The 24308-nt window shown below is 53.4% G+C and overlaps 1 protein-coding gene across 8 annotated transcripts in view; it reads right to left on the bottom strand.

The window, feature by feature from the left end:
- The window catches only part of TNS1 (tensin 1), a 207413-nt gene that overhangs the window by 137132 nt on the left and 45973 nt on the right, over positions 1-24308 (bottom strand). The window contains exon 1 of one of the 8 annotated variants that reach the window (XM_007187899.3): positions 1442-1691. The exons of the other annotated variants lie outside the window; for them this stretch is intronic. The gene's annotated coding sequence lies outside the window, so the exon portion shown is untranslated. Of the gene's footprint in view, positions 1-1441; positions 1692-24308 lie in introns of those variants that run through there. 8 annotated transcript variants of the gene reach the window in all.

Below are 24308 nucleotides of genomic sequence, written 5' to 3' on the forward strand. Positions count from 1 at the left end.
GGGGTCAGGGCAGAGGGTGCCTTAGCCTTAGCAAGCTTTGAGGTCCTGGGGGAGAGCGAGGGTGGGGGAGACTGGAGTAGCCGCCAGCTGGCAGGGGTGGGAGCAACTTAAGGCCAAGTCTGAGCCACAGTGGTCCCCACCCGACCCAGGCAGCTGCAGGAAGGGGCCCAGCAGAGACTCGAGGAAAAAGGGTACTCCCCCCACACCCTCCCAAACCCCTGGCTTGGCTCTGCCACATGGAAGGAACGCTGGGGCTCCCAGAAGAGAAGCCCCTGTCCCCAAAGGCTCTAGAACCCTCACCTCCAGCTGCCCCTCTAAGCCTCACTCCACAGCCGCCTGTTCTGCCCTCCCCAAGCCAGCTCCTCCCTTACCCAGCACCCATCCTGTCCCCTAACCCCATCCCACCACCCCCCGCAGGGAGCCCAGCTTGGGAGCACAGCGGGCTTCTCTTGGTCACCCCTCGGTCACCACCCTCTCAGTTTCCTCTTCTAAGACAGTGCCCAACCTAAAAACATCTGGAGAGGCAGTCCTGGCCCTGGTCCTGAACTGGGGGTAGGGGACAGACACTGAGGTCAGCTCTGTATGGATGCTTGGGCTTGGCAAGGGGTGGCAGGCATGACCGAGGGTCAGGGCAGGAGAGCGGTGGGGAGAGAGGAAGGAGCTGGGGGGTGAAAGGCAGCTGCGTGTGTCTGTTCATTAACAACCTGGATTAGCTATTTCTACCCAGAGGGGTGAGAAAGGAGTAGGAGCTGCTGGTTGGGGGAGGGCGGCAGGGGGCACTCATGCCAGGCTGTGCCCATGGGCAAGGGAGCACGGGCCCACGCTGAGGGGAGTGAAGTGGGAAACCTTTTTGAGCCTGCCAGACCCTCATTCGCAGACGTGGCTGCCCCTGGGAGACGAGGGTTGGGAGCAAGAAGAGCCCCAAGGAGGAAGACGGTGCCCAGTAACAGCTCCCGCCCGTGGCCGGGAAAGAAATGGAGAGGAAAAGCTGCCCATGCCTGTGTCATGGTCCTCGCCCCCAGGCAGCCCTGCGACAGCAGGCAGGCAAGGGAAGGGACCCTGGAGACTAAATATCCCAACCTCCCCCCTGCTTTGGTCAGTGTGTCCCTCCCCACTCGTCCCTGCTGGCCTCGGTCTCAAGCAGCCACTGACACCAGCAACTTCCCCAGCAAACAAAACTCCTTGTGACTGGTCTCTGTCCAAGCAGGGACAACCGCGCCCCAGACATCCCTGCCAGAACCAGACACTGACGGCGGCAGGGGACTGACATGTTGGCCTGGAGGGGCTACCTAGCCCAGAGGCACATGACCAGGTAGACTGACCTCCCCCCTCCTCTAATTTATGCCCCACTGGTGGTCCTGACAGCACCAGTGCCGACAGCCCGCCACACACATACACACTCGCACGCGCGCGCACACACACACGCACACCCCACACTCACCTTTCCGGCAGAGGAGCCACTGGGTGGGATGGGTGTCTGGGCTCACAGGACAGGGGGCAGCGGTGGGCAGTGATGGGGCAGCAGCTGTGGCTGGCAAGAAGCTGGTTGCCGAAAGGAGGGCGTGAGTGAGCCTTGTGTCCAGGCAGGGAGCGGACGCAGGGGGCAGAGCTGGTCCCAGGGCCACTGCTGGGAACTGAGCGAGGGCGCAGCTCGCCCAGCTCCCTCCCCTGGCAGTAGAGGCGGGCGGGCTATCAGCGCACCGCCTCCTCCTTCCCCCTTCCCGGAGCCGGCCAGCAGTCTGCCCGCCGCCTCCTTTAACCCCTGAAGCACTCGGCCAGGGCATTCACGTCCAGCTCCCAGCTCGGCCAGCTGGGCGGCAGGGCACGTATGCCTGAGGCAAGGCATGCCAAGAAGGGTGCCCCCCCCTTCCGCCTCCAGCCCAGCAGCCTCTCAGGGGACCTGAAGGGAGGGACAGAGGGCTTGCAGGGCAGAGGGGGCAGGATGCCAAGAGGTCCAGGACCCCATGGAAGAGACACAGCTACAGAGAAGTGGCCCAAGGGCTACTGGGTGGAGAAGGATGGTTGGTGAGACAATAATAATAATAGCAACTCCCAACTTTTGTAAACTGCTCTGCCTTATGCTGTTTCCAACTCATTTTGTGACTGGAGACCTAAAATCTCATTTCTGAACCTGTTTTGTTTTTTTTTTTTTTTCGTTTCTGTCAAATGTGGGATAACAATCCTGGCTTTTTTCTCTGGGCTGAGTTAGGACATTTGTGACTGTATATTCAAAAATGATTTGAATTGAACTCTCGTTAATGAAATGCATGCTTCAATTCTCTTTGAAATACATCCAAAAATAAAAATAAGACGGATTGATGGAGGGAGAGATAGAAATGTGATAAAGCAAATGTAGCAAAGTGTTTATTACAGAATCAGGGAGATTACCATATTATCCTTTCAACTTTTCGATATGCAAAAAAATTTTTACAATTAAAAATATTGGGGGAAATGTGATTTGAAGTTTGGGGTACCCTACAAATGATAAAAGAAGCAGATAGGATTATTCTGAGGGGAAGGAAAAAGTCATTTGCTGCATACTTATTTGTACGCCTGGCACCTAAAGAATATTCTCTCTCTCACTTAATCTTCGAATCTCCCTTGTTATTTTAGCTGAAGAAAGTGACCCTGGAGCGGTTAGCTGACTTGTCCAAGACCACACAGGATGGTGCAGAGCAGGAACTCTGATCCTACGGGCTGGCTCCAGAGCCAAGCTCCCCACCACTCAGCCCTCCAGAGATTCAAAGGTCCTTCTCTTGGCCATCTGGGCCACCCTCCTGTGAGGTCCTGGGCCTGTGACCTGCATCTCTGAGCCTCCTCAGTTTCCCCTGCTGTCCAATGAGTTTGGATCCAAAGGTCTTCGAGATCTTTTCCAGTTCTAATGCTCACTGATTTTATGAATCCAGCCAAACCCTTCCCCAGGCTTTAATTTTCCAAAAAGTAAAGTGATAGGGGAGGCCCGGGAGGAACAAACAGCCTCAGGAAAGATTTGGTGGCATCTGGGGCCAGCGTCACAGAGATGGTCAGCACGTTAGAGGGCTGCTCCCCAAAACCACCCCCCATCCGTGACAGTGAAGCCCAGGAGGACGGAGACGGGGAGAGAGGCACCTTCTCAGGACCTTACGTGGGGAGGGTGGAGACAGAGGCCTCATTGCATCCACCCCCTGCCTCCAGAGCAAGATGACCTCATCCCCTCCCAGATGGGAAGAGTCGGTGGGCAGTGATGGGGCAGCAGCTGTGGCTGGCCTCCCAGAGTCCCAAATTCCAGCATCTCAGAACCTACCAACCTTGACAGTGTCTTCAATCTGTAAGTACGTGGGAACTGACCAGAGATGGGAAAGACCTGGTCCCACAGAACGTGCCTTTGAGATTGTGTAGGAAAACCTGGCCCAGGCCTCCTGGGGCCCCTGCCCAGCCCTCACTGCCCCAACTTTGAGACAAAGTTGTCTCCAAATAGCCTTATCCTGCCTAACCCTCACACCCCCTGAAGACCAGGGGCCGCTCAGGGGCTTGGGCCAGCCCTGGTCAGGGGAGGGAAGTGACAGTAGTCCATGTCAGCCATCTAGGCTCTTCTAGAGGTGGATAGGGGGTCTGCTATAAAAGTGAAACCCTCGGGACTTCCCTGGCGGTCCAGTGGTTAAGACTCTGTGCTTCCAGTGCAGGGGGCGTGGGTTCGATCCCTGGTCAGGGAACTAAGATCCCACATGCCATGCCGTGCGGACAAAAAAATTTTTTAATTTAAAAATTAAAATAAGAAAATAAAAATAAAAGTGGAACCCTCTTCCCAGGTCACAGAAGAGCAGAAGTGCCATCCTCCCCATCGCCTCCTTCCAACCCACACCTACTATCATCCTGCTTGACATCAGATAGTCCCTAGCTCCCCCCAACCTACCGTATCCAGTCCCAGCTCTGCAGCATGACATTCGAGACCCTCTGTGATGCAGCCCTGCCCTTTGAGCCTTGCCATCACACCATTCAGGGCTCAGTTCAAAAGCCACACTCTCTATGGATCCTTCTCCAGCTATTTGGTAGGTACTGAGCCCTCTGCTGAATACCCGAGGCTCTCGCTCAAGTGCTAACGCTGTGACATACACTTGTTGGGTGCACTCCTGTATCTCCCAATAGTTGAGCATAGATCTACTTGTCTTTTTCCTTCTCATTTCCAACTTTGTCCAGTGCCTAGCACAACGTGGACACCTAGTAGATTCTCAATAAATGTGTAATGAATAAGTGAATAATGGAGAGATGGATGGATGATGAGTTAAAAATTGAATGAAAGGGCTCTTTTAAACGCTTAATTCTGCACAAGGCTGTACCAAGATAACTGTATGCAGACTTTTATCGTCAAAGTTATATTATCACAGACAGAAAACCTGAGTCTGCTAAGACATGGGGACCATCAGACTGATACACAGATGTCCCAGGAGCATCCCACCCACCCCAGGGCTGCAGCAGATGCAGGGGGCTCTGAGAAACACCATCCTCCAGCCGCTCTCATCCCCCACTCCACCATCATTCCCTCTATCCCAGCCTTCCTGCTCCAACACCTGGGTACAGAACCATGATTTCAGCAAATCTCTAAAAACCACACAGAGAGGAAGTCAAGGAACTAGAGGCTTTCAAAGAAGAGCGGTCTTTCCCTTTATTTCCAAGAGCTGTCCCACAGCTGATCACACACACACACGCACAGAGCCAGAACTGCTTCCCGAAGAAGCCTGCTCAGCCCTTCTGTCCCCTCCCAGCTCCTCCTCCTCCAGGCTGATGAAGACTCAGGATTCCCAGGGTTTCCCATCTCCCATCCCCCAACCCTCCTTCCCCTCTCCCTGAGCCAGTCCATGCCCCTTTCCCTCCTCCCTCCCTTCCTCCCTCCTATCCCCAAGCACAGCACTGCACATCTGGTTCCAGTTGTGGTTGGTCCATTCAGGGGCAGGCCTTGGGGGGGTTCTCATAAAACTGAATAATACCAGTGTTGAGCCCAGTGCAGCTGGGGGAAGGGAGGGCAGGAGGCCGAACGGGGCGGGAGGGAGAGAAGCGGCAGCTGGGAGGCAAGGAGACGCAGAACACAGAAAGGAGCTGGGCAGTGCCTGGCATCTAATAGGCGTTCAATGGATGCTTGTTAATGGCAGATAGACGCTAGAGACACGGAGGGCAGAAAAGCCAGGAGGAGAGAGTGGGACAAAGAGCGGGTCAGAAGCAGGGACCCAGAGGGAGGAAGGAGAGGGAGGTGGGGGTGGCGGGCCGCCCACGGAGCCACCGAGAGCCCACCGAGAAGAGAGGGAAAATGAACCAGGTGCTGAGTTAGGCATTGCCATGGGGAGAGTAGGGGACGCGACAGAAAGGGGGACAGGGGGACACAGAGAGACAGAGAAAAATGGCCAAGAGAAAGTCAAAAGAAAGAAAGGTCAAGGCCCAAGAGCACTGAATGCCGTCTTCCCGGGCCTCTCAGCCCCACATCGGGCTGTGAGGGAGAGGCGTGTCAACCCAGAGCTGAACTCATTGGCTCCTTCATTTCATTTTCATCCCTATTTAAACGCCCACCCTGCACCAAATCTTTTCCATGTGCTTTTCCATGCAGACCTCCATTAAAACCTGGAAAGTGACTATGATTCTTATCCCAGTCTTAGAGATGGGCTCAGAGCAGTTAAGCGGTCACCCAACGTCACAGAGCAGCTGATGACGGAGGAGGAATTTGGATCCAGGTCTTCCAACTCAAGGCTCTGTCACCATATGGCACAACTGGGCATTCCGGGTCCCAGCACTCCCCCTGGAGGGCACCACGTCCCTTGACCCCCACGTTCACTGGGCCAGATTCCCAGGCTCTTACAGTACTAAGGGGAAGCTCCTCAGAGCTGGGCTAAGAGTTGACCACAAACACCCAGCAGGGAGGGATCGGCTTCTCAAATCTTCCTAGGGTGGAGGCAGGGGAGTGGCCTCCAGGGACAGTTGCTGGAACCACCCCCTCCAGCGCCCTTGGCCCCAGCTCTCTTCCTCTCCCTCCACCACAGAGAAGACAGGGCCACATGCCCAGACCCCAAGGGGAGAGGCCCTGGCCCTCAGAATCCTGCTGGACCCGACACACAGCTGGCTGGGAGCCAGGCCCTGGGGGTCGCCCTAGGCAATTGGTCAAAGTCTGTGCATTTGGGTTGCACCCTCCCCCTTCTGACCACACCACCCCCCTGCAGCTGGGGATGAGTTTGGGCTGTCCTCCAGGGTGCTTTCATCTCTGGGCCACCCCTGGGACCCCCTGGTTAGGGCACCCTCCAGAGCTGACTCCAGAAGCCAAACCCCGCCCTGCTGCCCCACAGAGCCCCTCTCCCTCCCTTCCTTCCTGAGGCTGGGCTTCACAGCCCAGGTCAATGGTCGTTTCCTTTTCTATTTGTCATCCTTAACACTCAGGCCAGACTGAGGCAGGAGCAGGGCCCCCCCACTGCCCCCCACCCCGCTGCAGTCCCCTATTTGCATCTCATTTGCATGCATTCCCAGCACCTCTCAAAGTGCAGCAATGCCTCAGGCCCTTTGCCACACACTCCCCCTGGGAGGGAGAAGCACGAGGCCTTCCACATTCAGGCATCCTTCTCTCAGATTTGCACCACAGTCTGAAGGTGGAGGATCAGAGGGCAGGGGAAGCATGGGGAAAACAGTCTGCCAACAGTGTGTCCCCAAGACACATGATGACAGCCTCTCCCTCCCCGGAGCCGGCCTCAGTTTCCAGCCAGGAGAGGCAGTGGGACCCAGCCCCAAGAGCCTCCAACTGTGAGTCAGGGCCTCAGGTTCCAGCCCTGCTCAGTCCTGCTTTGCCTTGGGGACCAAAGGTCACTCTCGGCCCCTCTTGGCTTTCATCTCCTCATCCGATAACCTCTCAGGTCCCTTGGAAGATTCCTGGAACACGTTTCCAGGCAGAGGTTGATCCTTGGCAGAAAGTCGCTGCTGGTGTCAGTTGACTGCACACAAATCCCTATCTCCCCCGAGAAGTGCGATTTTAAAGCAGGAGGGACCCTGAGATTTAGGTGCCTCCAGGACAGGATTCCTCTTAGGCCTCCCCCAGCGATGATCACTGGCTCAGCCTGGATCCTTTCGGAGAGCCCACATCCCTCCCTCACACAGCCACATCCACCACCCTAACCCCATTATTATACGGTTCCTGGATTGGACGGTTGGGGAATCCCCAAACCTAGATTATCTGGATTTCAGGAAGGTGTTGGCAGGATCCATGATGAAATGCTTAGAGAAAAGATAGAAAGTCGAGTGGATTCCTAGCCAGCAAGCCAAGGGGTGTTGATTAATAGATCAATGTCAACTTCCTGACTTGCCAAAGGGCTCTGTCCTCTGCCCTGGCTTGTCCGACATACTTATCAGTAACTAGGTGAGGACTCAGAATGGAGACTCACCAAGCACGCGTAGAAAACAAAAAGCAGAAAGAAGAACTAAGGTATGGAACTGAATTGAAGCGCAAAACTGACTTTATAAAAAGGCCAAAATTAGCAAGGAAACATTTCTCTTGGAGTAAAGTCCTAAACTAAGATTCAAGAGTCATTTTTTAAAAAACTGAATTAATTAATCATGTAGGGAAAGGTCTAAGATTTAGTGAAAACAAATTCAGTTCAGCCAGCAATAGGATATGGCTGACCCCAAAAGGTACATGCACTTTTGGTTGTGTGAATAGAGGTACAGAATCCAGATCAAAGAAGGTGAAAGTTCCACTCTACTCCACGCTGCTCAGACACCATCAGAAATGTCAAGTTCTCTTCTATACGCTATAAACCAAAGAGCATCCAGAGGAGGACAACAGTACACACTCAATAAATATTTGTTGAATAAAAGCACGAGAAAGATTGGGCCCAATTTTTATTTCAGATGATAAAGGAAAGATACAAAATTCATCATCAAATATTTGAAAAACTGTCTTGGGAAGGTGAGCCAGGGCAAATTCCACTGCCCATGTACACCTCCCTTGTCTTTCTGCCCCTGCATCTGTGAATTCCTCGAGACTGGGACCATTTCCCATTCATCCCTGAATGTCCAAGAGGCAGAAACAGCCAGGGGCTGAGCAGCTGCTAAGGACAGGACAGCATCCTGACAAAGCCAGGCCTGTGGGGACTGATCAGCAGAGAGCGTGCTGGCCCCAGCATGAGAGCTGACTTCTAAGACAAGCCAGCTGCCAGGCTGGAAGAAGCAAGGAGGCGGGCTGGTGGCTGAACTTTCGGTTTGCACCTGCTGTCCCAGGCTGGCTCATGCGCTGATCAACTGGCCTCCTACCCCCTAAAACTGCCTCCTTGACACTGCCCAGTAGCCCTGTGGGGACTGGCCCTAGCCGGCCACCCCTGCCCAAAGTCTGGAGCTGCCCAGTGGCCGAGGGCCTGCCAAACCTTGGGTTCCTCTCCCTCCTCTCTCTTATCACCAGCATGGCCTTTGTCCACCTCCTCACCCTTCTGTGCCTCTACTTCCCTTCCCTGCACCCCCTCAAGTTGCCCCTCATCTCGCCATTCCTTCTTCCTAACATCTAACCTCACCCCTCCAGTGTTCCTCTTATGACTGTCTCTCCTTGCCCTGGGCCCCATGGCAATGAGCTGCTGAAAATTTCAACCCTTGTCCTACTCTCACGCTCTCCCCATATTTTTTTAATTACACAGTACTTTCAGTGTTGGACAGGGCTGGAGACTTCCTTCCTGAGGACTTAGGTTCTTATAGATAATAATAGAGAATAATAGTCATTCTGCTCCACCTTGCAATGAGGTGCTGTCCCTCCCAGGGGGTGAGAATCAGAGAAACCTGGCCCCCTCCTGCCCAGGCTGAGGAGTGGAGGGGAGAGAGTCCAGGCTTTGGAGTTGTACAAACCAAGTCTGAAGCCTGGCCACCCACTGACTGGCTGTGTGACCTCAGGCAAATCACTTAACCACTTTGGGCACTGAGTGCAGAGTCTGGCCTGAGCAGCCCCCTGTATGGGTATGCTCCCCCCGCATCCTACTCCTTCAAGGAAGCCTACTCCCACGTCAGCCATCGATGTGGCATCGAGGAAGCCACACCACAGCTCTTTGGTCCTGTTTAATAAATGCTCAAATTTATTGAGTGCTTTCCATGTTCTTAGAGCTTCGTGGGTATTAACTCACTTTAATCCTCTTAACAACCCTATGGGTATTGACCATTATTAATCCCATTTTACAGATGAGAAAACTGAAGTTCACAGACATCGGCTCTGACTGCGACTACTCTTCCAGCTGAAGCAGCAGCGAGTCAGCAGGGACCTCAGGGCCTTGAGAGTCAGGGCTCCCCCTGTGCCAGGCGTGCCCCCAGTCTCTGCCTGCACACCCCAGGCCCCGAGTCCCTCCCACACCCAAGGCAGCTCCCACCACTGAGAGGCAGCCTGCTTTCCCGAGGCTCCTGGTTCCACTTCAGAGAACAAACCTTTTCAAAGCTTTATTCAAAAATCTTACACACACACACACACACACACACACACACACACACACACAGTCGCTCACAACCTCCCAGAATAGTCAATTCCCAGGCTGGACGTTCCCAGCTCTTTCACAGTTTCTGGATCTTTCCACTTTCTAGGTGCTCAGGTGTTTCCCTGGTTCTGATCCTTTTCCAGTTGGCCTTCATTCATTTGTTCATTTATTCATTCACCCATTCAGCCAGCAAATGTTTTGTGAGCGCCGCAGTGGGTCAAGCTGCAGGTGGAGAGCCTGCCCTCAAGGTCTGGAGGAGGACAGACATCGAACAAACAGAAGCACAGACACATACACACATAGTGACAAGAAGAGGAAGAGCAGAATGCCAGCAGGAGGCACCACTTCCCTCCCAACAGCTAGTGTGCCCTTCACACATGCCAGGCCCTGTCCGTGCACAAGCTCATTCACTCCACACCATAGCCCTGGGAGTAGGTGTTATTCTAACCGACTTTGTACAGCCAAGGAAGCTCAGACACGAGAGGTGAAGTCACCTGCCCAAAGTCAATAATAGTAAGATGGCAAAGAAACAGTGGTGGTGGGAGGGAAGCCCAGTTTGTACTCCTAGCCGCTATGCCATCTTATCTCCAGAGGCTCAGAGAAGGTTCCTTGAGATCAGTTCCCAAACTAATGACCCCACACACACATGCCAGCAGCAGCCTGACCGTGTAGAAGGCAGTGGGCCCACCCTGGCGTGACCCGGACCCCATACTGTGCTCCTATCTGTGTACCCTACTACAGCACTGGCTTCACCAAGATGGCAGTCACCCTAACTCCAGACCCTCTGCTTTTCTCCCACTTGATGTCACCTTCACACCTTTGACCTTTACCCTGGTTGGCATCAAGATGGCTGGAGGGACTGTCCAAAAGGATGTGAACGGGTCCAGTGGCCAGCCCCTCTTGCAAGAGACATGGCTCCTGGTCTCACCAGTGGAATCAGGGAGGAGCAGGAAGCACTCCCAAGTCTGGGTAACAATCACCCCAGCCTCTCCCCAAGGCCACCCAATCAGGGCTCACAACATATTGGTGAGGATTTAGTGCTGACCAGCCCAGTCCTCTCCTTGCAGTGATGTGGGAACTGAAGCCCAGGGAGGACAAGTAGGGAGTCCCAATGTCACCACAAGGAGGAACTCAATGGAATCGAACAGAGGACCAGACGTCCAGCTCCCAGCCCAGCCCCCAGGAGAGCCGGCGCTGGCCTCAGCCACATGCGGATGGAAGCAGGAGCCTGTCCACTTAACCATGAGGAGGGAAAGAGCGGCTCGGGCCCCTGGGGTGGTGAGGGAGCCACGGGGCCCGGATAAAGGATGCTTGGGCTCCAGGCGCAGCACGGCCCTGCTCCCCACAAGATGACCAGAGCAGAGGCTGAGGTGGGAAGGGTAAGCCAGGCGAGGCGCAACAGCTGGAAGCCCTCCCTCTGGGTCCTTCTCCCCGGGGACCCCACAGGTGACTGTTTTCCTAGGAACATTGTGTTCAGGCTGTGAGTCTTGGCTCAAGCACCCTTCCCTGGCAGATCTCCAGCCGCCTGTTTAATAATGTACAGCCAATCGGCCATTAACGGCAGATTCAAAAAAAAAAAAAAAAAAAATTTGGTGGTTGTTTTTGTTGTTGTTCCTTTTTTTTCTTCTTCCGGTAGCGGGTGGTGGTTGTGAAAAACAATTCTCTGGCTGGCGTCCAGGGCAATCACAGCCTGCCCACACTCGGGGATCCTGGCAGATCCCACCTGCCTCTGCCCAGCCCCGCCCCACCACGCCAAGGCGCCACAGTGCCCACTCCCACCTCCACGCTCCTGGCAGCACCCTGGGCCTGCTACCCCAGGGGGCAGCCGTCCTGGCACCTGGGAGTTCCAGGGAGGCCTAGCAGGGCCGAGGGACAGGACGTGGATGTGCCAGTAGGGGCAGAGGGAAGGCAGGTGGGGGCCCAGCGCTTCCTAGGAATTCCACTCCCATCTGGCCGGAATTGGGGGTAGAAGGTGCGACCCGGGTAGCCCAACCAGGTGCGAGCACCACAGTCCAGAGCCAGATGGCCGGCTCTCCTGGGCAGGACTGGGCCAGGGAGCAAGGATCCTGGGGCCTGGCCCCGCTGGGGCCCATTCCTCTCCATCTGAGAGTCAGGATTTGCAGCAGGATCTGGAGAGCTCAAAAGCAAAGACTCATTGGAGGGTAGTTAAGACAGGGAATGGAAACCTCAGTTCCATAAGAAACTGTGTGGTGAACAGATGCATCCTGGGCTGCCTGCAGCAGCTGGCCTGGGTGAGAAAGCTTGCCAGACTCTCCTTACCTCTCCTTCCTGGCAAGGCACTGCCAACCCAGAAATCCGAGCGAGGCAGAAAGAGCCTTGGTAGCTTTTGTGGGCAGAAAGTGCTGCCAGGAGCCAAGGGGCTGCATCTTTATGGCTCTACCCATCTTCCTGGTGACCCTGGACCATTCTTGTGCCCTCTCTAGGCCTCCATCTCATTGCCCTGCCATGAGGGGGATGAGCCTGGGATCGCCCATTCTGCCTGGAGGTCCTGGCCAGAGAGGAAGTGTCAAGCCAGATGCAGGGCAGACAGAGGGGTCCATAGTCATGATGATGATGGTGATAGATTATCATTTATCAAGCTCTATATGTGTGTCAGGCACTTTTTTCACTCTCCCTAAAACTCTACTAGGCAGGTTACTATTATTATCACCATCATACAGATGAGGAAACTGAGGCTTGGAGAGGTTAAGTCACTTGCCCAAGGTCACAAGGCTAGTGAATGATGGATTCAGGCTGGCCGGCCTCAGGCTCTTTACCATGCTGCCTTGAAGAGTCCAGTCAAGGGGAGTGTCCCAGACCCCAAGTGCCAAGAGCCCCAGCAGCCCCTCCTGCCTGCCCTGCGCACCTGCCTGCTGTCCCCCGCCCCCATCCAGCCTCCCAGCCTCTCACCACGCCCTGGCAGGGTAGGGTCATCAGCCTCCCCTCTGTCCTTTACTTTCCTCCTGCTCCCAGGCCTCCTCAGGGCTTCCTGCTTCCCCCAGGTAGGGGCACACACAGACACACACAATCATGCACACTCACATGTACTCATACACACACACACACACACACACACACTCATGCACGCATGCCTGCACAGGTATCTACGCACTACACACAAGCATGTGCACTTAAACCCATGTGCACACACACATCTGCACACACAGGCGTGAAAACACAGTACAGATACACAGGCACACTTGCACCCACACAGGCACGTGCCCCACACACGTACACATGGATACACACACACACAGGCACACACATGAGCTCCAGCCACGGGAGGTTCGGTGCAGACACCCGAGGGCTGTCTGGGCAGGCAGAGCCGGACAGGTGTCTGCCACGACGCTGGGGTGATTATTCCAAAGGCGAGAAGGCTGCCGGCTAATAATACCACAGCGCATTCCTGGCCAGAGATAAGCAGCCCCAAGCATCCTCGGCACGTTCGGCCTCGGTGTCTCACCCCTGTGGATTCCACCCACCCGCAGCGCCCTCCTGGAGGTGCCCCAGGAGCTGGCGCCACCGGCACAGACGCCCTGGCCAGGGGCCTGGCGCTCTCCGCTCTCCAGGGACCCCTCAGAGACAGCCGCCCACACAGGCAAGACAGGAGGTCTGTGTTCACCCTGAGAAGTGGACTAAACTACAGGCTGTCCTCGCTGCGTTCCAGCCCCTCCACGCCGGACAAACGCTCCCCACGACACCTCCAGTACGGAGCGTACTCCAGCCGGGCAGAGCCTGGGCAACGGGCAAGATACTGGAGACCCCCACCACCACCGCCACTGCTAAGGGGCGTTTGGGCGCCTCATCTCACCCCACCCTCTCCACAACTCGATGACATCACCGATACTGTCGCTATTTTGCAGGTTCCCTGAGACCCCACAGCTGGAAAGGAAGAGACCCAGAATTTGAACCCAGGTCTTCCATCTCCTAAACCAGGGCTCTTTCCAGGACCTCAAACAACCCTCCGTCCTGGATGACTCTTAAGTCACATAATTTCAGTGCCACTGGGTAGATCAGGGGCATCTCAGGGATCGTTCTTCTCAGGGAAAAACGTCGTATTCAGTACAGGCTCGGGAATGGGGGATTCTCAGTAACACACACATGAGGGCAACACCTCCACAAAGATGTCAGGTGTTAGGGGGTGTTCTGGGGCATCTGTAGCTGCCTTGGGGCAGGAGGGGTGTTGCTGGGACAGAGGACAGGAGGACATGAGCCCTCCAAACCCCCAAGCCACAGAGTGCTTTGGAAGAAACTTGGGAGATAAATGGGCCCCCCATGCATGGAGTCAAGAGGGAAGAGTCTTTGGCTTTTACAGCTGTGGGTCAGGACAAAGGGTGGGGAGTCAGGACAAAGGGCTGGGACTTGGGGAACAAGGCAGGACCCTGAGGATGACATGTACCTACAGAGTCCTGAGGGGCACAGCAGGAGGGAGAGAGTGACATGGACACGAAGAGAAAAGTCAGACAGGAAAGAGACAGTACAAAGATACAAAGACGTGGAGGTGGAACCTGAGATACCCGAAGGAAAGAGGCAGCAGAGGGAGAATACGAGATGCGCTCATACACAGGGGTGAGGAGCTGGAAAGTTCTGTTGGGCCTCGATGATGCCAGGCAGCCCTCACTTCAGTCTCTTTCTCACCTGTAGCCCAACACATGTTCGAGGGCTGCAGTTCTAAAGCCTGGGTGCACACAGGTGCGCATACGCTCACAAGCACATGCATGCACACATACACACACACCCCTAAACCTCAAGTGTCCCTCTTGGCCACTCGCTGAAGTGAAGCACTGTTGTGAGCATTTCCCAGATGAGAACACTGAGACCCAGGGAAGGGCTGAGGCTTCCCCACCAGGATCTCGAGGAGAAATCTGGGAAGAGGACCCAAGTCCCCCCATCCTCTCAACTACTCAGGAGGCAAAGGACTGAGCCGTGAGACCTCGGAAGCAAAGGCAGGAGAGGAAGGACGCAGGCCCCGGGGACGCTGGGGCATGACTTTCCCAGCCCCAGGGAGATGGGATCAGAGGAGCAGAGCAGCATCCCAAGCTTGAGACCAGGCTCAGAGAGGGCAGGACCTTGGCTGGCAATGAAAGCAAGAGGGCAGGGGCCCCAGGGGTGGGGCCACAATGGGGAACAGGGCTGAAAGCGGGGGTGTGTTCCCACGAGGCCCTGGCCAGCCCCAGGCCAGCCGCCTGGTAAGGCTTCCCAGAGCCGCGTGACCCCCAAGGCCACCCCCTTTGGCACTACCCGCTGGCCCTGGCTCCGAGCAAGCCAAGCAGACTTACATGGACGTCGCAGGGACACGGTATTCATCAGATGAGGCGTCGAGGGAGGTGGGCCCGTGGGCTTCCCCCCTCCCCTGCCCAACTTCACCCGAGAGGCCCCGGCTTCCTCTCCCTCCAGAGCCCCCTCCTTCCTGGGCACAAGGCAGCGGGCCAGCCAGGCCAAGGCCAGGGAAGGGAAGCTGGGAATGGGAAGGATATTGGGCTCCTGATTTCTCATCCAGCTGGACAGAGACCCCACTTGGGAGCCTGCAGGGAAATCTGTGCTGGAGAAAAGGATGGATGGATAGAAGAGGAAACAGATAGAAACTACTGAATTAGGACCCATCAGAAAAAGTGATCATGTATCATCAGTTGACTGGTGAAGAGACAGAGGCAATGATACATGTAGACACATGATTATTATTGAAATAGAAAGAGAGACTACAGCACAGTTTCCAAGTCCATCTGCCTGCTTCAAACCAACCAACCGAAATAAGACATTTTTGAGATAATCAGGGAAAATTGAACACAGACTAGGTATTAGCTGCTCTTAAGAAAATGTTATTAATTATGTTGACTGCGATAATGGTATTATGGTAATGTTAAAATTAAAAGTCCTTATCTGTTAATGATATGCACTGAAGTATTTACAGTGAAATGATATAATGTCTGGGATTTGCTTTAAAAAAACTTCCAGCAAAAAAAAAAAAAAAGAAAGAAAAAGAAAAGAAAGTGAAGGGGGACAGATGAATCAAAAACAGCAAGAAACTGACAATTTTTGAAGCAGGAGTATGAATACAAAGGAATTCATTATATTATTCTTCCTAAGAAGAAGAATAATACACGTTTCAAATCTCCTGTAATAAAGAATTGACCAGGGCTTCCCTGGTGGCGCAGTGGTTGAGAGTCTGCCTGCCGATGCAGGGGACACGGGTTCGAGCCCTGGTCTGGGAGGATCCCACATGCCGCGGAGCAACTGGGCCCGTGAGCCACAACTACTGAGTCTGCGCGTCTGGAGCCTGTGCTCCGCAACAAGAGAGGCCACGATAGTGAAGAGGCCCGCGCACCGCGATGAAGAGTGGCCCCCACTTGCCACAACTAGAGAAAGCCCTCACACAGAAACCAAGACCCAACACAGCCATAAATAAAAAAAAAAAAAAAAAGAATTGACCAAAGGAAAAAATATATATATAAGTTCATCTGATCCATGTTTCCTAAAGTGTGGTATTCAAGATGATTTTCCTTGGAAACATGGCTCAACAACTTTATTTTAATTTTTTTTGTATTTAGCAAGAAATTAAAAACATAGATAAAGCCCATAAATTCTATCACTTAGAATGAGTAAAAGGTTAAAAAAGCAAATCACTTTTTTAAAAACGAAGTAACAGTGCAGAATGGTGATGACTGATATGGTAAAATGGGAAAGGAGGACAAGCCTGACGGCAGCTGGGAAACCAACAAGCTCACCCACACTCCCCGCTGCATGGGAAGCCGATAACTGTCCCACAGTGGGCGTCTTTCACCCTCTGCCCAAGCCCTCGTCTGCACCCTCATCTGCACCCTCGTCTGCACCCTCATCTGCAGGGACGCAGCTACACCGGAGACATCAGCCACAGAGGATGGATCAGGCTGCTGGTGGTGGACGGTGCTGATGTAGCTGGTGATAGACAGTGGACTGCTGCTGTTTGTCAAGGGCAGCTCAGACCTGTCTCTGTATTTCCAGAATCTCCAATCCCCAGACTGTCCTTGGATGTTGACAATATCTTGCCCATTTACAGATGGGGGAACTGTGACTCAGAGAGAATAGGTGACCTTCTCAAGGCCCCAAGGCCAGGGGGTGACAAAGCCTGGATTTGAACCCACATCTCTCTGACACCCAAGGCTGCTAGCTGAACCTTGAAGGTAGGCAGGTAACCAGCCCAGCAGGAGCCTGAGGCCCAGCCAAGAGCTGAAGCAATGAAAGAGGTGGAAAGGAAGACAAGAACCGTATGATCATGGGAGGAAAAAGAATGAGAGGAAGGTGGGGAGGGCATGGGCTGCACAATAGCTTTGGGGTGCCTAGACACTTATTACACAGAAGTAGCAGAAAGGGAAAGAGTGCAGCAAGTTGAATGGAGGTTAGACCGCTAGGGGAACTGGATGGTAGAAATGGAAGACTGTGAGCCTTGGTCAACATTTCAAAACATCACACTTCTGAGCTTCAGAATTATTCCAACTCAGTAAGGGGAGGTAGGTTATCCCACGCCTCCTGGAACTTCTAGTTGGTAGCTGAAATGTGTTTGATTACCAGAACTGGGGAAATGAGTATAATTTCTCAAATTGTGAGGTTCACGGGGGAAATACTAATAAAAGAATCTTTTCATTGTCCATCTGAGCCTGAAATAGGCCTGAAAACACAGGCGTTAGGGTAGTGCCCTGGAGAGGGCTGCCGGCTTGCCCAGGTCTCTAATGTTACGCTTCTAAGAACTCAAGAAGGAATGAGGAGGGACACCAACCTTCCTTTGCAAAGCTCTCAGCACCCAGGAGACCCCCATCCATCTTTCCTGGCAGCTGAGATGCCCCAGAGAGTTCCAGTCCCCCAAGCAAGTCTTGTCTCCCCTGCTTGCACCTCCTCTCAGGACCACATCCTGTGTCCAGGGTCCAGACAAGCTGACTGGAGCCTAATGCTGCGGCGGGAGGGGGGAAAGGGGGGGAAGGGGGGATGATGGGGAGGCAGGGGCCACTGGGCCATCTGCAGCACAGTGGGGGTTCTGGCTCCACCCATTCGCTAGCTGTGTGAGGTGGGGCAAGCAGCTTGACCTCTCTGAGCCTCTGACAGGTCCCCCGTCCTCCCCACCTTCTCCTCCTGTCGGTGCTAAAACTGGAAGAATAATAATAGCAACCTCCTCATGGAGCTGTCTTGAGAATTCAGTGACATGATCCATGCAATGTGCTTAGCATGCAATCTGGTACCTAATTGCTTAATAAATGGTAACCGCTATTATTATTATTATTATTATTACTATTAACTATCCTATCCAAGGCCCACAGTTGGGCCCTTTGGCATTCAAGCTCTGCTGAGACTGGATGGAAGGAAGCGGCCGGTGGGCAGCAGCCGGCAGGACAAAGGAGGGGTGAGCACCGCAGCTCAACCTCATCCTCTCCAGGAATGCAGGGCTGGCGGCTGGGAGGGTGGGGGGCGAGGGGAGATGCCTCGCCGCTGAGGTCAGGCCCTATTCGGAGCTGGCAGTGCGTTTATCATCCTCCTGGGTGAGGGGAGGTGGGGGAGGAGGGGGATCAGGGAGGGGGGAGGAGGAGGAGAGGCAGCTGCAGAGAGCAGTGGGAGGACTCCCTGTAGGGGAGGGACCGCTCCTGCACCGCGGTCCTGGGAGACCCCGCCCAGCCCCTCCTAACTGGCCCAGTGAGTGTGGGGCAGGAGGAGTGCCAGCTTCACATAAAGGTGCCCCCCACTCATCGCCCCAACCAGGAATAGGACATTCACCCCACGAGGTGCACCATCCCCAAAGCTCTCCACAGCAACTCGATGAGCAAGACATTATTTTCATGATCCCCATCTTACAGAGGAGGAAACTGAGGCTCGGGCTGGTCCAGCTCAAGGCCCAAGGATGCTCACCGGCACCAGTGCCATCTGCTGGCTCTTGTCACTGCCCCAGAGGCTGGGCTCACAGCAGTGGCTGCAGGGGTGGTGCGAGAACAGATGTGGTCTTAAGGGGCACCAGCTGGCCTGTGCTATATTCCCCAGGTCAGTGCAAGGCAGGCTGGGACTTAGGATTCTCCTGGGCTCATCATCCTGCCCCCTACAGACACACACATCCCAGTGCTGGAAGGCCCAGCCCGCCCCTGCCAAACACAACCATTTCTATTCTTGAGATTCCAATCAAGGGGTCCCAGCTGTCCCTGCAGTCCCCTGGGGCCCCTTCCTGGGCTCCCACCAGCACCTCCTAGAACCCCTTCCAGCTACGGTATCAACCTATTTCCTCCTAGGTTGTCCTCCACGAAGACCAAGGAAATAATCTGGTTACCTCCAGTGACTGTGCCTGATACCGACTCCTCTGCTGAAGCTGGAACTGCCCTGGGCCTCAGTTTCCCCTTATGGAAAGAAACAGGGAGGTAGGAGGAACGCCCAGGCCCTCTCAGCAGCACAGGTCTTTGGGGATATAGTTAGGTTTTTCCCCTTGCGTGAAGGCCCCTTTCCACTAGTTTCCACATCTCCTTCCCCAGTTCTGGAAAAGCCAGGCCTCTCACCCCCGCCTCCCCAGCAGTCTAAGAACTTCAGGGAACCCTGTCCAGTAAGAGAGCCTTGCTCAGCACCTGTGGGGCCCTTGCAGGTTCAAGTCCCAGAAGGTCTCCCTGCATCTCTAAGTACTCCCCATGCGACTTCAGGATATTAAACACACACACACATGTGCAAACACACACACTCGTATGTGCGCGTAGCCACAATTCCTGCCTGGGCTCTGTGGTTGACCCACTTTAGACTCTCTGATGACCCTCTTCCAAAGTGATCAGATCAGAGAGAGGAACAGCTGCGGTTAACAGCGCCTCAGCCTCTCCCAGGATGGAGCGGGGGGTACCCCAGGTGTATCCCCAGAAGGTTGGCGGCAAGTCCTGGAAGGTACCAGAAGCCAAGCCTTGCGGGGGGGGGGGGGGGGGGAGGGGGCGGGGCGGGGAGGGGAGAGCAGGTAGGGATGTTCCCACTCAGGCTTCAGAGGCAGGCATTTAAAATCCTTCTAAATCCACCCACCCCAGAACAATGATTCTCGAGTTTTACAGAAGAAAGGAAGGATTTGCCCAAGCTCTCGCAGAGAGCAGGAATCAAAGGTCAAATCTGGAAACTAAAGAGGCCTGGACCAGGATTGCAAACTTCCATCCCAAACCAGCCTGAGGCGGGGGGCCTGTATTCTCCATCCACCCACCCATGTTGACATATGAAAAGCCAAATGACTTTCATGCTTCCTATAGAATGAGTAGGTGTGATAGTTTTGTGTGTCAGATTGGCTAGATTAGAGCACCTGGTGATTTAATCAAACACCAATCCAGGTGTGTGTGAAGGTGTTTTGTAGATAGGTTAATATCTACAGTCAATTGACCTGAAATCAAGATTACTCTCGATAATATAGATGGGCCACATCCAATCAGTTGAAGAGCAAAAACTGGTTTCTTGGAGAAGGAATTCTGCCTCAAGGCTGCAACACCAACTCCTACCTGAGGTGTCAGCCTGCCAGCCTGCTCTATAGATTTCAGACTTGCCAGTCCTCACAACTGTGTGAGCCCATTCCCTAAAATAATTCTCTTCCTATAAATATCCCATTGATTCTGTTTCTCTGGAGAATCCTAACTGCTACAGGGAGTAAATAAGAGAGGTCAAAAACTGTGGGTCCTACCAACTTAAAGGAACTCCCAATGGCCAGAGCTGGGTCAATTTGATCCAAGAAAAATAATGATAGCATTGGATTATAACCTATAAAGTAAAGTGAATATCCAGGTTCCATACAGACATAAATAAATAACTGAATAAATAAATGGGGGATAAGGTACAGCTCTTTACAGTAGAATTCCAATTAATAAATGTAGAAGGAATGATGGAAATAGAAAATCAAATAAACCAAAATTGAGGGACATTCTGCAAAATAACTAAGCAGTACTCTTCAGAAGTGCCAAAGTCAAAGGAAACAAAGCAAGACTGAGGAATTGTCCCAGCTTGGAAGGGTCTAAGGAGATGTGAGAAATAAATGCAAAGTGGGATCTGAAACTGGATCCTGGATCTGAAAAGAGGTAGTAACGGAAACACTGGCCAAATTCTACTAAGATCTGTAGATTAGTTAATAGCATCAGATCAATGTTAATTTCCTAGTTTCGATAATCATGCAACAGTTCCATAAGATGTCAACATTCAGAAAAAATGAGAAAAGGGTATAGTGGTACTCTTTGTACCATTTTTGCAAATCTTCTGGAAGTTTAAAATCATTTCAAAATTTTTTTTAAAATGTAAGTGGGTCCTGAAGAAGACACAGATTAGGGCTCAGAATGAGAGCAGAGGACTGTTAAAAAATTAAGTCCTTGGAAGGGAAGACGGATTGAACCTGAGAAGGTCCCCAGACGCCTGAGAATCAGATGAGAGATGCTCAAACTAAGGGGGCAGAGGAGGAGAAGGCAGACTGCTCAGGGAGCAGAGCAAACAGACCTGACCCAGGTGGAACACACGGGTATTCCAGCTCTGGGATCATCACCTGGAGAGAGCCACACTTGGCATCTAATGATAATAACCACGATGCCACCACCACAACCACAGCTGTCACAAATCTCTGGCTACTGTGCACCAGCAGCTGAAAAGCACTCTCCATATCTAGCTAATTTAATCTTCACCACAACCCTGCAGGAAGGTCTTCATAACCCCAGTTTATAGATGAGAAACTGAGAATCAGGGCACTTCAGAAACCGTCCAAGGGGGACTTCCCTGGTGGTCCAGTGGTAAAGAATCCGCCTTCCAATGCAGGAGACGCAGGTTCGATCCCTAGTCAGGCAACTAAGATCCCACGTGCCACGGGGCAACTAAGCCTGCGGGCCACAACTACTGAGCTCTCGCACCTCAACTAGAGAGACCACGTGCCACAAACTACGGAGTCCACGCACCCTGGAGCCGGCGTGCCACAACTAGAGAAGAGAAAAGCCACATGCCACAACTAGAGAGAAGCCCACGCACCACAGTGAGAGATCCCACATGGCTCAACGAAGATCCCGCGTGCCGCAACTAACACATAGTGCAGCCAAAAAATAAATAAAATGTAAAAACAAAAAGAAAGAAAGAAAAGAAAACGGTCCAAGGTCATTCAGTTATAAGCAAGGAAAGCAGGAAACCAATCCAGCTCTGACTCCCAAGCTCCCAAGTCTTAGCACAAAAGAGACCTTCACTGCCCTCAGTCCAACCTCCTCCCCACAATGCAAGATGGCTGCTGAGAGCTCACCATCTCACAAGACAGCCCAGTCCAGGGGGGACCATTCCAACTGTCTTCCCTAGAGGTCCAGGCAAGCTTAGTAAAGCAGAACTTCCTCCACCCAAACTGACTGCAACCTCTGTCCTAGGACCCCATTCACAGGGGAGCCATGATAATAATTGCTGATATTTATCTATTACTCTAAGCATGCATTCACTCATTTAGTTCTCACAATAATCTTAGGAGGCAGGGACTATTTTTATGACTTTTACAATCAGGAACCCAAGTCATAAACAGACTAAGCAACTTACAGAGTTAGTGAGCATTGAAGAAGGAAAGTCAGAAGCGGGCTCGGGATTCTCACCACACCACCTCCAGGTCAGACTCTCTCCTGGAGCCTCTCCCTGAGTCTGGGTTCAACTCCTGGGTCCCCCTTCTACCACCTTCCTGGCTGTGTGAGCACGCTGCTCAACCATCTCAGCTTGTTTCCTCCTCTGTGCCCTGAAGGATTATATTAATGCCTATCTTTTAGTGCTGTTGTGAGGATTAGATTAAATGATCCTGTCTGTGCAGGCATAGAGGATCTTTGTAAGCCAGAGACTAATGGTGGAATTCAAGCCAGTGTGATTTTCAGAGTGCAGGAAAGGGCACTGGAGCTTTTCTGCTGCTCCTCCAATCACACATGACCTACAAGTGAACTTCCTTCCCTGCTTCCTTGAACAGAACCTGGTTTGAACCCAGACACCTGGACACCCTCGCTTGGGTGCCCAGGTCCAGCCAGTGGAAACAGGCCAGGCGGTTAATGTGTGACTTGCTCTGTACTTCGCTGTGCCCCAGGACACACATACCCCTCTGCTCCTAATGGCCCCCCGCTAACATCCCACCCGACCTGCCTGCTGCCTGCTGCCTGCTGCCTGCTGGCTGCGGGTAACAATTGGCCAAGTCATTCATCAGCCAGGGGCCAAAACCCTCAGAGGGAGGGAGCAGAGGCCTCACAGGTCCTGGGCGGGGCGGAGCAGAAAGGAGGACATGGGGCCAGCAGGTGACCGCAGGGGGCCAAGAGGCGACCACAGGTGAGGAAATCAATGTCGGGGGAGGGTAAAGGAATGTGGGCCATGGTCATTCTTGTGGAGTTGGCCAGGCCTGCTGGCTAGTGGGTTTCTGGGACACTTAGCTGTTTATTATCCTTGGGTCTCAGAATAATAGAATAAGAGTTATCATTTATTGAGAAAGAGCCCACAGGATTTTACCTACATTTTCTCTAATCCTCAAACCAACCTTGCAAGGTGGCTGAGACATATCAGTGTCACCGTTTTTATACCGATGAGGAGACCAGTTTCAGAGGTGGAATGATTTGTCCGCTATAACGCAGCTCATGTAAACGGCAGAATCAAGATCCACATGAGCCCAAGGCCAGAGGGGCTCCAACTCCACCAGGACATCCAGGCTCCGGCACTGGTTTGGGGTCAGTGGCTTGGAAGGCTCAGAAGGTTAAGACTGAGTCTTGGCCCCCAGGGAGAGCCAAGCAGGAGAGAATGCCGGGTCTTCAGGAGGCAACTCAGTGCCTTCCCTCAAGACCAGCAGCTTCTCTCAAGCAAAGGCAGATGCCCCAGGAGGGGAAGCCCATCTCTCCCTCGCTCTCCCTGCTCAGCCAGTTCCAGCAGACACTGCAGACCCTCAAGCTAAAAGCCAGAAGCAGCCAGGGAGGCTGACATGGGCCAGGGGTTCAGGAGTCACCTCGCTTCCCATGCCACTGACAGAACTTCTAACCTGCCCTGGCTCCTCTGCCCTGTCCCTGCACCACAGACCCTGGCCCTCACCTGATCCCTCACGCTCGCTTGCTCTTTCTTAGCAGGAAACCGCTGGCCTTTGTTCCCTCCTGCATATTTCACCATGTGTCCTGTTTCAGCGGGACCCCAGGATTTCCCTCTCCTGTCTCCTTCTCTGGCTCCAATTCTCCAGCGCCCATTTGCCTTTCTCTCCCTGCTCTGGGTTCCCACCCTCCCCTTCCTAACTCCTGCAGTCTCTCAGAAGCAGCAAACCCCCGTGCGATGTTTACACAGCCCCGGAGTCAGAAACGCTGAAAAATATGAGACCTTTTGGGAGCCACATTCCAGGAAAATGAGAAGCCAGTCACAGCTCAGTGTCACTTTCTCTCCCAGCCTTAGGTGGGTGTGGGTGTGGGTGCGTGTGTGCACGCACGTGTGCACTGACTGCTTATGACACACTCCAAGTCTACTTATTAACCCCTGAAGGCCCCATACTCTGAGAGACGACTCTAGGAAGATTGAGGGGAAGGGAGGATTATTACAACTTCTCAAAATTTTTTATAAAGTGGAGATAATATGGCTTCCCACCCAAGACCTACCTCATCCTTGACCCCCACTGCCGGGGAAGCAGAAGCCAGAGGAACCAGTGGCTTCGTAGGGGCCTGTGCCCAGCGGAGTTGAAGCGGGGTCTCCAGGGGCAAACACACGTTAGTCAGGTGCTCTCAAGGGACCCCAGCATCAGAATCACTGGGGGTGTTAGACAGTAATGCAGATCCCTGGGCCCAAGCCAAACCCCACTGAATCAATGTTGAGGGTGGCAGGAATATGCTTAATGGGCTCGCCGGGCAAGGCTGAGGCCCACTGACAGGTGATGCAAGGGAATGGTGACCCATGGCT

This window comes from Balaenoptera acutorostrata, chromosome 8, assembly GCF_949987535.1.
Source record: "Balaenoptera acutorostrata chromosome 8, mBalAcu1.1, whole genome shotgun sequence".
NCBI classification, from domain to species: domain Eukaryota; kingdom Metazoa; phylum Chordata; class Mammalia; order Artiodactyla; family Balaenopteridae; genus Balaenoptera; species Balaenoptera acutorostrata.